Below are 14,517 nucleotides of genomic sequence, written 5' to 3'. Positions count from 1 at the left end.
CCAACATTGAAAAATGACAGTTAATCATAATTTATCCTTTGAAACCTAAAACAAACCAGTGGGTTAGAAAGGCTTGTTATCTTAAAACACAACAACAACACCAAAATGACACTTTTTATCAGAGCCAGAAACAGTAAAAACTAATTTGTCAGATTTTCAACTCCCTGATGTTCCTTGATCTAATCAAGTTTGACTTCTAGTTCCTCTGGGAAAATTAAGCAAGTCTAAGCATAAAATCTTGATATTTAATCAAAAAGCACTTTATTCCACGTGTCTTATTTTAAATTAACTGTTTGCTCAAATCAGATTTGTTAAAAAAAGCAAAAAATTCTTTGCTCCTCAGCATACCTGAGAATCCATTAGTGAGTCAGCTAAGACCAAGAGTAGTTTGACAAAACTTCCAAAACTTTGTGGCTAAAGTAGGTTGAACTGCAGGATGTTTACATAGAACACACTGTATAGGAGACAAGTGTGGGAACAAATCAAAAATGTAAATACTAAAATATCTATGGCAAGTGGAGTCACCATGTTTTACAGTATTTGTAACATCTGTGGGCACTTGGAAAAATGTATTCTTGATTTTTTTTTCTTTTCTTTTTACTCTGCCAAGAAGATGGAGCCTTGGCAGAGTTATGCGACGATTAGCATTGGTTTGTCCATCTGTTTGTCTGTCAGCAACATTGCTCAAAAACGGATTCATGGATTTTGATGAAATTTTCAGGTAAGGTCAGAAATGACACAAGAACCAAGTGATTAGATTTTGGCAGTGATGTGGCTTATAGTCTGGCTCCACAATTTTTAAAAAAGATTTCAGTCGTTGGAAATGACACAACTGAGCAGCTTTGTCGGAGTACTGTGCTCTCTGAGTGCCTTTCTAGTTTTGATTTGTGGCATTATAACTTTGTCATACTGCACAGAAGACACTTTAGAGTTTGCTCTCGTTCTATCCATGGTTGTGATGTTTTCATAGAGGTGCAGGACTTTTTATTTTTGTGAAAAATGAAATCACTGTAATTAAAAATGTGACCAAAAAAAAAAAAAAAAAACCCCAGAAACTGCTTGCGGTTCAGAGGTTTTTTGCAGCTACAGAGATGGAGAGTTAGTGAAGACAAAAAAAAGAACTCAAAGGGCGGTGAATGTCGGACATACATTAAATAGGTGACAAAAAATGCATGGTTGTGTAGGTAGACAACTATTTGTTAATGTCAGTGATGCAGATATTATGTCAGTCTTGAGTTTCTAAATTGGTATCCTATGTTGTCAACAAAATATGTATGTGTATCTTACATTATTGCATTTTCAAATGTCGCTTGCACAGTTAAATGTTAGAATGTGTACTTAAATTGATCAGAATTGAAGTTTTCTGTTTTCTTGGAACAGAATACACATCCCAAATTAGTTTGAATAGTCTGCCAAAGCAAGGGAAGCTTGGAGTTGTCAAAAAAAATGCATTCAAAATTTTAGAAGCTTAACTTGAGAATGGTTATTTGGGCTGTAAATTGTACATGTTTCATAGCAAATGTGCTTTAAACTATGAGCGTGGTCCTTTCTGTGAGGCTGGGGAATGTGTTTAGTAGCTATCCTAACAGTAAAAATTTTACACATTCCCCCTGTACACACATTTAATCTCGCATTGTAGAAACAAATGTTTAACTTTAGTGTTTCAGATACCAAACTTTCCATATGGATTAGTTTTGCAGCCATAAACAGTCTACAACATGCACAAGAGTAAGCATGAAAACACACACCGGCTTATTAGCTTTCTTGCCAGCGTTTAATATTAAATGATGACAATGTCCCTGAACTGTCGCTCTGACTGCTTAACTGAAGGCTGTGTGTCTGCTGTGAAGAACTGCAGCTGAGCAAAGAGGCGGTGTATGGATCCAATAATGTGTGTCCATCAGCAGCCCATGGTGACAGGCAGACTGTGTTAGTGTCCGATTTTCTGTTGAAGCGTTGCCGCAAAATTGTGAATCATCTTGCCCTTCGTGTCACTCCATGTGCTTTACTCACTGTCCTCCTCGTGCCCCAAAGACTAAAATGAGTTTCTCCATGTCTGACCCTTCTTTTTTTAACCCTCCTTTATGCCCGTCCTGCTCCACTCTGACTCCTTCTCTTTTCGACTTCTCTCTCCCTCTCCACATGCTGCCATCTAATAATCACATTTCTTTTGAAATGCCTTTCCTTTTTTTCTTTTTTTCTTTTGCTCACAGATGAATGAAAGCATGTCTGTATGATTCAAGGTTACACCAATTGAGAGAGGAGACTGCTCTTTTCTTTTTTTTTTGCCTTTTTTGCCTTGTGCCAGACAATGCTGCTACCAAATATTATCATCATCTACTCGAGTTCCACAATTGAATTTTGTTTTGGTTACAGAGGCCACAGCTTCTCTTACGACTATTTCTGCTTTTCAGTTCCTTTTGTATTGCTTCATCCTATTACATGTGTACGCAGAGCCTGCTGTGCATCATTTATTTTGAATGGGCTTCAAAGACACATTGAAATATATACAAAGTGTGCACTAATGATCTAAAAGACACTCAAAAAGAACAATATACAGTGAACAGCCATAACATTAAAACCAATGTTGGGTGATTTCTGCTGGGAATTTTCGGCATTCATGTGAATCACACTTTGACACATATCACCCATTTTAACATTTTTGCAGACCAAAGACATCCCCCATGTGGCAACATGAAGTGGCCTCACCCCGACTACACCAAAAAACTCCTCAGGAATAGCTCAAGGAACACGACCAAGAGTCCAAAAGTGTTTACCAGGCCCCCAAACTCCCAAAATCCCAATCCAATCAAGTGTCCTTGGGATGCACCAAAACAAGCCTGATCCATTGGGGCTGAACCCCACAATCCATAGGCATTGAAGGATCTGCCACTGACTTCTTTGTGCAAGACACTGCAGAGCATCCCCATCAATGTATGTTTGACATGTTTGCTTTAAGGTTCGGATTTCACTTGTCATGATGAAAAATAAGTGTAATCACTATACTGCTACTTAGCAGGATTAATATGCAAAGCACATATTCCAGCAGTTACATATTTCCACTAACAAACTCACATCTTAATGGATTAAGAGTACCTATAGATATCATGAACTGTCTGTTTAATATGTTATTGATGAGGGTTGGAGTTAGTTAATGATTACATGGTGCCTTTCATCTTACATTTAAGTTTGGGAGGGTCCTTTAAAGTTAGGGAACGTACGGACTGTCCACACTGCAAGCAAGCTGACTGAGCTGTAGTGGAAGTAGTTGCTGCCAGACTTAAGAGATGCTTTGATCTGTACATACTCAAACTCAGTGGGAAGTTCTAAATTCTCCAGATGTGTTATTACTGCGCTCTATGCTCGGCACACCTCGGAATCAATCCCATTGACCTGATGCTACAGCTGAATCAATAAGAAGCTGCTGTACCCTGTCAAAGGTGCAAAGTCACAGCCTTTCAGAAACACCCACAGGAACCTCATGTGTTTTTGATATGAAGGGCAAAGGGGTCAATGCATTCCTGTTGTAGAATGAATGGAGCTGCATTCACTGTTTGATGTCATAGTTCGCGTCAGTCTGCAGACATGGATGCGAAAAGCAAAAAATGGCTCCTACATGAGAAGTTTGACTCTACTTTCATGCTTGTATGACAACTATAAAACTACAGACTTTACATGGTTAGCTTAACGCTAAGACTGGAAACTAGCCTAACTCCTGGGTAACAAAATCCAGCTACCAGTACCTCTGAAACTCAATAATTAGCAAGTTAACAGAAAAAGAGTCCTCCAGACAACCAGTCGAAACTCTAGAAAGTCCCTACACCTCGCCAAGAAGATTTTCTCCTTGTAAAGCCACAAACTGTCGCTTTTTTGACTTAGCTTCTTGGTGCAAATGTTGGAAACAAGCTATAATTTGTTAATTGATGAACTTTAGATGTGCTGATTGGTGTATTTTTTTACCTTTAGCCTGAGCCTGGCTAACTGTTCCCCCCCTGTTTCCAGTCTTTATACCAAGCTAACTGAAATCCATCTGCAGCTTCGGCATTAGCTAACAGCTATATGTTATGGTTCTTCTCTTCTACCTAAATCAGAATATTTCTCAAAATATCAAACTATTGCTTTGAGTGTGAGCAGCATTCATGCTTTTAATGTCAAACTATACTGCATTTCAACAATTCTGTGCCGTTATGAACAAAGTTGCCTAACAGTTTGCAGCAGCTGACACATTTGTTTCATGGCTGCCTCGTATCCTTGCACATTTTTATCGCGTTCACTGAGGCTAAGAAACATGTTATCCCTCTCAGATTAGCTCCTCTATATGCCCGGAGTGCACACATTCTTTTTTTTTCATATCCCTTTCTTGCCTTGCTAGCAGAAACTCAGTGATCTGTTCCTAAACGTGCCGACAGGATATTTCGACCACAGTTTAAAAACCAGCGCGAATGTTCCACACGAAGGAGATTGGTATGAAAATTGAGACTCAAGTCAATTAACTTTCTCTCAGTCGATCCCGAATAACACAAAGCGTGGTTCATTTAATGTTGATAGAATATAGATTTTTAATTACATCGTAACAGATTGAATATGACATCCTCATTACAAAAGTTGATCAATATTTAAATGATGAAGTCAGCTTTCCTCCTCCCGAATTGCTTTTATTGAGAGTGAGCTGAAGCCAGCCTCATAGATGTCTGTTTTGATGCTGATGTGAGAAGCTTTTTCTGGACTTTATAATCTAGACAGTTTATCAGCGATGACAGTTTTTTGGCTACTAGTCTTAAAAGCTGATAACAAAGTTTGTGTTACAAATTTTCTTGACACTTATTAGGAAAAGTGTCACTTCATTGATTTATAAGGTATAATTATATATTCTGTACCATTACTTTTGTATAGCTTTCCTTCTTGCAAAAAGTTTACTTTTTTTTTTAGCACATTTGTTTGATGTCAGTAAAAGTTGTGGCATTCCAAATTCTGGTCAGGAAATCTAGTTTTTAAAGTCTGCATGTACAGGATTTTTTGAAGATTAAAGATTTAATCTTTGATTCTCCAACAAGTACAAGGTGTAATACGATAAGTTAACACTCTGAATCCCAAGCAGTTTCTGCCACATTTTTCACTGCCCTATAAAGTTCTGCAACTCTATGGAAACAACACAATAATAACTGTAAAAAACAAACAAAAATATTGGATTTAGTCAATAATTTTTTTGATAAAAATTGAGGAAAATAATGGAATCAACAGTTACAACATTTTTCCAAATGACCACAGGTGTTACCAATACTGGAAAAAGGGTGGTTCAACATAGTATAGTATTTCTGTATTGGCAGTTTCTTTCTAGATGGTATAACTTTGCCAGTTTGTACTGACATCATACTTTTCAAACATACTGGCAGGTTGCATGCTTCCAGGTTGTGGAGTTCAGAAGGTTAACAGAAAAGAGCCTAAGTGTTGTGCACACAGGGATTCCAAGGTCAGCATATATTTATGCTCTTTGCTTTTCTTTCATCTTGAAAAAAAACAGACCTATACACACATTACATTAGCAGAATGCCGCTGCATGCTTCAGTCAGGATCTGCTGAATGGCTACAGACATTCATGTTTATCCTTGAAATTTCATGAAACGTAGTGTTTGTGTGCACTGTAACCTTCAAGTATAAATGTCATATTGTAATTTACAATGGCACATTACTTTAAAATATACTTCTGTGTTGCTGCTTTTATACATCTTCTCATCACTTTTGCTCACCTGGAAATAGAGAAAAAATACATGGGCATAAAGTGGCTGCATACTGTAGACTGCCAGGGTCTACTGAATGACACAGTACCGATACTTAACCCACTACAAAATTATAGTATACTATATATCAGATTATTAATCAACATACTAATAGAAAAAAACCCAAACAATAAAACAGTACATGAGAATTTGGAATTTGGGGGGAATCTAGTGTCTATTATTATTGTATTTCCCATACAAGCACCTTCCCCATCGAATTAAAAAGCCTGTTTTTTTGCAAAACGACTGCATAAACAAGTGTCCTGTTTTAATAGTGTTTTGTCATGTGTCAGAGTGATTGTTGTTTAGTCATACTCTGTCCGTCGGGTATCGTTACCAACGAACGCTCGCTAAATAAACCCAGTGTTGTGGAGACTTTCTTCTTAAATATTTAATTGTCGAGACTGTCGCTTTTATGTGTCTGTCTTCCGCTGAGATTGAACATAAATGGGCGATAACAAAACTGCTGCTCCAGAAGACGATGATTTGTTTGTTAGATACTTTTGCACAATTTACTATCATATACTTTAAGTTTGTGTAGTTAGAAAACAGCATGCAGAATGTGTTTAATTTTATTTAAGGTGGCCTAACTTCAATGCATTGTTTTTCCTTTGAATTTGTCCATCTTTTTCGAAGCGGTTTTCCTTAATTTTGGTAAAATGGATGTTAACTCTTGTGTTTTAGCATGTGTCGGGTACAACATGCACAAAAGCAACGCCAGGATATAGATAAACTGTGGGGAGCTGCTGTTGTGGAAACCTGTCTCGCGTTTGCTTGTTTTCTTCCGACTACTTGAAATACAAGAAGCTCAGTAAGAGCCTCAGGAGAAGTTGTTTGTCAGCTCAGTATATCACATTTCCTATCATAAGACTTGATTAAATATGTATTGTGTGCACAGTAAATAATAAATAGTTGTTTGAATCTGTGTGGCTGACACTGTTTCCAATTAAAAAGAGCAGGATCTTCAAACAATGTTTATATTAAAACGTATGAATACATCATTAACTATATTAAATGACTATATGTACCAATTTCTTTGTGAGAAATAGATCCAGTTGCAGACAAAAAATCATCTGTGATTCAACATAAAGAGAGAAACTCCTGCGTTACCGTATCCTTGAAAAGTTTTGACACAGATTCCGGACATTTTGTTTTTGTAAAAACTGCAGCTGAGATTAAATTCTTAGAAAGGCATCACACATAAAGACCAAAAACGATGCAGCTGAATGCCAAACATCTATGTAAGGTCATTTATTTGTTGTCTGGATTGGAAACTAGGTTAAAAAAAGAGGAAAAAAACTTAATAGAAAGCTCCAAAAATGTTCAAGCTGTATGAACTTCTGACACCGTTTTAAATTAGGCACAGCAAAGACCTCATGTTCTACAAGAATAGAACAGAATTAGAACCGAAATAAAAGTAATTTATCTTTCTTTTTATGCTACTAATAAGCCCTTCATAGAAATAAATGAGCTATAAATGACAGTGGTATGTTCTTTATAGCTCATATATTTCTATCTTTAGAGTTTCTCCGCTTGCTTTGCGTTGCATAATGACTGAAATTAGACATATCCGCTAAAAAACACACAATCTTTATGGTGTAGAAAATTAACTGACATCTCCACTAACAAATGTCTCCCAGATACAAAGACACAAATGTGACAGACGTCTAAGGTGATGCGCTTTTGATGGATTATTTCTTGGCAGACGCTTGGTTCTTCTTTCCTGTGGGTGTCAGGTGATTGACAGTAAGCAAAGAGAAACAATACCTTCCACGCACTAATATGAAAACAGACTGAGCACAAGGAAATAAGACTAAACGGAGAGATTTACAAAGCTGAACCGGTGCTTTGTGTGGACGGACTATCTCGCTCGGGTGGTTTTGTGGTAAAGTTGTGTTTGACGCTGACCAGTTTGAAAGGTTCCTACTGATAGAAGATTGATCCACGGTATCTCAAAGTGTAGTGGCAGTGCGGAGGATGTGAAGGACGACAGAAAACTTCATTTTGGTCAGTTGTCAGTCGCATGAATGAGCGATTCTCTAGCAGGTTTGCTGGACATCCTTATTGACTTTTATGCAATCTGCCTTTTTTGTTAGTTGGTGTTTTCTATCCTGTCTGACTGCTCTGCCTGCCAAAACCAAAATGCAACAACCGCATGATTTAATCTGATTTGTTGACATTTGCTTTGACACATAATTCTCTTAAACTACGTGTATTTTGAAGTTACTACAAACAGCCAAAAATAATGTGACCCAACTGTCAGATCAAGACAGCTGACTCAAATTGGCGAGACCTTGACCAGTGCTAGCTTCTAAAGCCTTCAAGCCTTGCTATTTTATGAAAATACAATCCATCTGTTCATTAATTTTCTTTCACTCATCTGGGGTCGGGTCTCTGTACTAGCAGACTAAGCAATGTTTTCCAGCTACTCCTGGTACATCTCAAGGTGTTCCTGGGCCAGATGAGATATGTAATCCATTGCGCAAGTTCAGCGCCTACCCCAGTTAAAGTGAACTTGAACTTGATTGGATGATCTGGAAGCATCAAAATCAGATGCTCGAACCGCCTCAGCTAGTTCCTTTCAAATAAGCAATAACTCTACTCCAACCCCCTATCCTATCTCTAAGGTAACAGAAGAAATTTGTTTGAGCTGCTTTGATATATATATATATATATATATATATATATATATATATATATATATATATATATATATATATATATATATATATATATACATACATACACACATATACATACACATATATATATATATACATACATACACACATATACATACACACATATATATATATACACACATATATACACACACATACACATATATGAGAGAGAGAGAGAGAGACTAAAATTGTAAATAATGTCAGTTAAAAAAAAAATATTTTTTAAAAAATATGTATTACTGTAAAATTACTCAGTTTTACCATATTTGAATATGGTTATAAAAATCTATATTTCAGAGATATTTTCTGTAATTTTCACATTTTTTAATAGTTTTTTCACCAGTGCAATATTTCACCAGTTTTTAATTTTTAATTTTTTTTTTTTTGCCTTCTTTCCCCTGGAAACCTTGCTTCCATATTTAAAATATCAGCATATTTATTGTTTTACTCTTTTTTTTTTTTTTTTTTTACTGCTCTTATACATTTATTTTGAGTTGCAGCAGACAGTTCTAAAACCAAGGACAGGCAGTCAAAATGATCAAATAACTGCTGAACACAGAAAAGCATTTAGCAGCCAAGTAGACAGATATTTCCCCCTGGCGTTGGTAGAGACCCAACATGGAGCGAAAAGACAGTGAATATTGGATTTGCATTTACCAGATTGTCAAAAACACCACTCCAAATGACTTGTAACTTTGGCTAACATCTGCTAAATGTCAACAATGTTTTCATCTTAAAAAGTGACAATATTTTATTGATGCCTTTGCAGCTTGTTTTCGCTACCACCAACTGGCCAAAAATATCACTTATATGATAGTTTTAATGAAGGTAAAGAAGTAACAACATGAGGAGTCACAATAACACAGCTAACCTTTTGCAGTGGCATGGTAAATGCTAATAAGACTGCTGTGGAACAAATAACAAAAGCAAAATGAACAGTGAAAGGGAGAATATTTATGTGATCCCTTCAGATCTGGTTAGATTTCTGCTTAAAACACTGACAGGCATGTTAGAATATCCAGTCCTGCTGCAGAACTTGGATTCTTCACTGAGAAACACCGGGATCCTGAAATGTTTATTCAATTATCTGTCTATTAGGTTCTTTGGGGACTTTATTTCGAGTCGACCTCATCTCAGAGGCCCACAGGCAGCTTTGTTTCATGACAGCGGCGGTGTGTTCATCTGCCTGAACAACAATGGCTCCACCTGTCAGAAGACAAAGTGGGTCACGAGCGGAGCCATATTGGTGGCTGCCACTTGGACTTTTATCTCTGATTAAACTGTAACAATCTTTGTGTTGGACACCCTACTGGACATAGGCCGTATGTTCCGGCTTTTCCCTCTGATTAAGCCTTCTTTCAGATTTATTGGCCATGGGAAATAATGGGAAACACAGTGAATGTAGAAGTTTTAGGCCATTACTCAGGGCTTTTATTGGCATGGGCTCTGTCTGGCTCACAGCCAGTGACCTGCACAGAGGACAAAGCAAGTAACGCCTCTCCTGGCTCCTGGCAAAGGAAAAGCATAGCAGTGAGGGGGTGGCAGTGTAGAGCAGCAGAAAGTGAGAGAGGAGACGTGGCAGCACAGTAGGTGGGTGGTGTGAGGATACAGAGGGAGGAAATTGTTTAATAATTTACATTTTTATATATTTATTTATATATATATATATATATATATATATATTTATATATATATATATATATATATATATATATATATATATATATATATATATATATATATATATATATATATTGCTCGAAGCTTGTCTGAAAACATTTTTGGCATCCCTATGTAATAGAGAACAGGGGTTACAAAAAATACAAGGCACCATCTGAAAGGAATAAAGGGATTTATAATGGTGTCTAGACAGAAAAGTTGGTCCCCAAGGCAACTGTGCAGAATGAGACCCTGTCGACTTGGTGATAAAAGTGAAGTTCAGACATAAAGATTGGAAATAAAATGTATAAAATCCTGGATATACAGAATATACAGTACAGTATAGTATAGCCTATCATAGTATACCATAGCACAGTCTATCTTAATACAGTATAGCATAGTTTAGCATTTCATTGTAAAGTACAGTATAGCATATCATAGTATAATATAGCATAGTATAGCATAGCATTCTATAGTATAGCATTACATAGCATAGCCTATCATAGTATAGAATAGCATAGCCTAATATAGCATAGTATAGCATAGCATAATGTAGCATAGTATAGCATATCATAGCATAGCATAGTATAATATCTTTATGTCCGAACTTTACTTTGTATGTTTATATTATTACTAACAGCCCCAAAAACATATTCAATTTATCTTACCTTTTCTTTTAAAGATCCTTTTCAATGTAATTTGTAAACTAATCTTTCTGAGGTCAAAACAGTAACATCATTAATAATTTGAAAAAGGTATTCAAACTTCATTGTGAAAGGTGACATTTATTATCTCCTACAAGTTGTTGTTTTGGACAATCAAATTGAATATATTTGTGTACAGTTGATATAACAGAAGAAATATGAAATATTATCTTAGTTGGTGTAATTACATTTTTTTTTACTATGCCACAAGAAAAATAACCATGTTTAAAACAGCAGTCTGCCAGTGTTATTCATGAAGTTTAGTTTATCAGTTCTGGAGAAGATTTGCTGAGTTTAAAAAGAATAATAACCCTGATGACGCCTACAAAAAAAAGGGATCCAGCAATTTTGGAATTTAACCCAACAAAACTCAAGGTTTCTCAACATCTGCAACTTTGATGAAGACTTTTCTGTTATAAAATCATGTCTCTCAAGTCTCTCAACTAAATTCTCATAACCTGAGAGAGGTGTCATTGTCACTTAATTCACAATTTTTTTTCAAAATCCAATCCATCCCACTCCCTGGTTATGTTAATCATAACTACCCTGTTCCTAAGAACTATCCCTTAATCCTAATAATTTAAGCGATTTTTCTAAGCTTATGTTTTTATGTAATATTTTAGAATACAATAGTCTTAGCTATTCAACAATTTGCAATCTTGTATTGGGATCAGTGATATGGTTTGTTTCTTAGTTGTCAAATAAATCCTTCTCAGTAGAACTTGTAGGAGTAAGTTTTTCTGAGTTGTGGAGTTCCACAGGGATTAATTCTTGGTCCTTAATTATTTTCCACTTTTTGTTCCTATTTACACAAATTCTCAGTAAACATCACACCCATTACCACTTCGACGCTGATGACACACAACTGTATGCCCCATATAAGCCCAGTACTAATGACATATCCTTCTTAATGTCTAGCCTTACTGACATTAAATACTAGATGCCCAAAACAGTCTTAGTGATCCCAAAACAGAAATCCATCAGTCCTCCGACCTCCAAAGACAATACTGAACATTTTCATATCTGGCTTTGGCCCATTAGCCAAACACGAGGCTTGCAATCTTGGAGTGGTTTTCGATTAATTTCTTATAACGTTCAGGGGCGTATATTTCTTTCAGCTTCGGCTGGTCTCTGAGCTTCTTTTTCACACTTCGAAAAGGTCATTCATCACCTCCAGACTTGATTACTGTGATGCCCTTCACTCTGGTATCAGCAAGGGAAGCATTCATAGACTTCAATTAATCCAAAACACCATTGATCGGTTTTTAACTGAACACAATATTCTTATTTTTGCTACCATTAACTGTACCAGTTAGATTTTATTGCTTGTTTTTAGTTTTTATTGCTTGTTCTTAAAGGCTTACATGGCCTGTTTGAGATTCTCTTTCGGGAACTTTCTGGATGTTTCTGAATTTTTTGACTAGAGATGACCGGATATTTGCTATTCATTTCGTAACTTCCCTCCCAGAGGACCTCAGACTACAGTGTCCTCTTTAAAACATTATGGAAAAGCTTCTTTTTTGATATGACCTTCTCCTAACAACTTTTTTTAATGGTTATTTTATTTTGTTCTTGTATATTTTACTCCTCTCTTTATGTATTTTACTATGTTGCTCCACTTGTTTTTATGTCCTTTGCAATTTTATTTTCAGTCTTTTGTGTAGTTGATGTTTTGTCCGACTGGTTTTATTACCCTGTATTTGAATGCATGCTTTTGAATTTTTTTTTTCCGAAAGGTGCTATCAGAATAAAGGTATTAATAATATGATTAGAGAATTTGTAATGACCTGAGAGATAAAGGATAGCTGTGTGAAAGAAGCAGAATTCCAACAATATCGCTCTGATTTTCTCTCTGTGTAAATGGTTCATCTGCTTGCAGAGGTTGCCTTTGCACTGACTGAAGTTCAAGGCTTGGCGGCTTGCTGCAGAGTGAAGCAGATCCACACATTTCTGGAAATAGCTAAACACAAAAGTCTAATTAGCAGTAGGTGCAGAAGCTGCAAAGCTGATTTTTTTTGCCCCCGAATATTTACTTTGTCGCCACCTTAGGAGTAAAATATGGTTTTCCCAACACTGTGCATATGGTGTTGGTGCTGTGGGACTATTTTACAGGTTCAAGCGCATCAGGCAAGATGTCAAGGCCAGGTGCATAAAGATGGCAACCTTGTGAATAGCTGTAATTGGTTTCTTCGGCACATAAAACTGTATTTTCCCATGTCAGTGTTTCCAACTGTTTCTTAAGCGGTTATATTTAATTCTTTGCTCTTCCTGCGAGCATATAGACTCAGCAGATGATTATGTTGCACACATCCCACCCCAAATCCTCATAGAGGTCAACTCTCTGCTAATTGCTTCCCATGCAGTAGATGGGTGGATCACAGCTTTGGAGGAGTCTGGGAGGTGTCGGGAGAAGAAAAAACACCAACTCGGTGACATGCAAATGAATCCGGAGAAGTTCCAACACACTACCACACAAGTCTGGCACACAGTCCAGCCAGCAGAGACTGTTATCAGCTAATTAGTGCTCGTAGCTGCAGGGGCCAGCCTTATTGACACTGCAATGACAGCTTTCTGGTTTGAGTGGCACCGTCAGTCGTCCAAGCATGTCATTCTGATTCAATTATACATACACAGTTGCAGGGATAAACCTCACAAGTAGCCCAAAGGAGGGAAACGCAGCTCTCGAATGCTGTGATCACTTGAGCGGACACATGGGTTAGTGTGGCCAGTTTCTCTCCCCCAGAAAAAGGCTGACTGACGTTGCAGGCTGAATAAATACATGAATGAATATTTAAATTCTCTCTCTCTCGCCACATTCCTTGTCACGTGAAGCATTTACGGACATATGAATATAGGCTCCGTAAAGCAGAAACAATAGCTGCACTCAGCGGAGGGGAGTTGAGGGTACAGGATTACACATGCTATTGTATTTCTGTTCAATATTGTTCCTCCTCCAGCGTTCACTCACAGGATCCTGATATCCTTTTCAGCATGCAATGGAGCAGAAAAGGCTGTTTTTGAAAGGAATGTACATCTATTCTTTATATCTATAATATGATGCAATTTTTGGCTACATCTGTAATAGGTTGCTGAATATTCTTGGAAAAGAGCCCGAGGCTGGGCTAACCAAAGATTTCTGCTTGTGTCAATAACTGAGGGGCTAATATGGAAGAGTGGAATTTCCACAGATGAGGTGCAAAGATATTCAGCAGATTTGAAATTTCCCTTTTGCAGCCAAAAAGAGACCAAAAAAAAGTCTATGTGAGGATAAAAACTGAACGGAAAGTACTATTTTGCTTTGCCATATGCGGATCACCTGCAGCCCCCGCTGGGCTCACTTTAATATATAAGTGGAAACATCCTTTTATAGCAGCTTCATCTCATGCTTTGTAGCTGGAGGAGATTATTTTTGGGGGAGTTGTGACGTAACCTGGAGCTAAGCAGAGGCAAAAAAAAAGCAAAGTCTTCGTCTGAGGAACACGCAGGGAAAGAAAGTGCCCACATTCTTCCCTGTGACTGTTTTGATCTCTGTAGATTAGCCGATGGGATAATAAAGTAGATAGAAAGAGCCAAAAGTGAGGAAAATACCGTCTTTGATTTTAGGGGGGGAAATGTTTCCAAGAGGTAGGACGCACGGCGCGCAGACGAGGAGGAATAAGAGGAGGAGCTGAGGATTATCCAGGAGGATGCATA

General features: G+C 37.1%; 1 protein-coding gene across 2 annotated transcripts in view; it reads left to right on the top strand.

Annotated features, from left to right (window-relative positions):
• LOC111565695 (chemokine-like protein TAFA-5) overlaps window positions 1-14,517 on the top strand; it is a 204,798-nt gene that overhangs the window by 56,428 nt on the left and 133,853 nt on the right. The window lies entirely within an intron of this gene.

The sequence above is a fragment of the Amphiprion ocellaris genome, chromosome 21 (assembly GCF_022539595.1).
Source record: "Amphiprion ocellaris isolate individual 3 ecotype Okinawa chromosome 21, ASM2253959v1, whole genome shotgun sequence".
In the NCBI taxonomy this organism is placed as follows: domain Eukaryota; kingdom Metazoa; phylum Chordata; class Actinopteri; family Pomacentridae; genus Amphiprion; species Amphiprion ocellaris.
This window is presented reverse-complemented; position numbering and strand designations above follow the sequence as displayed.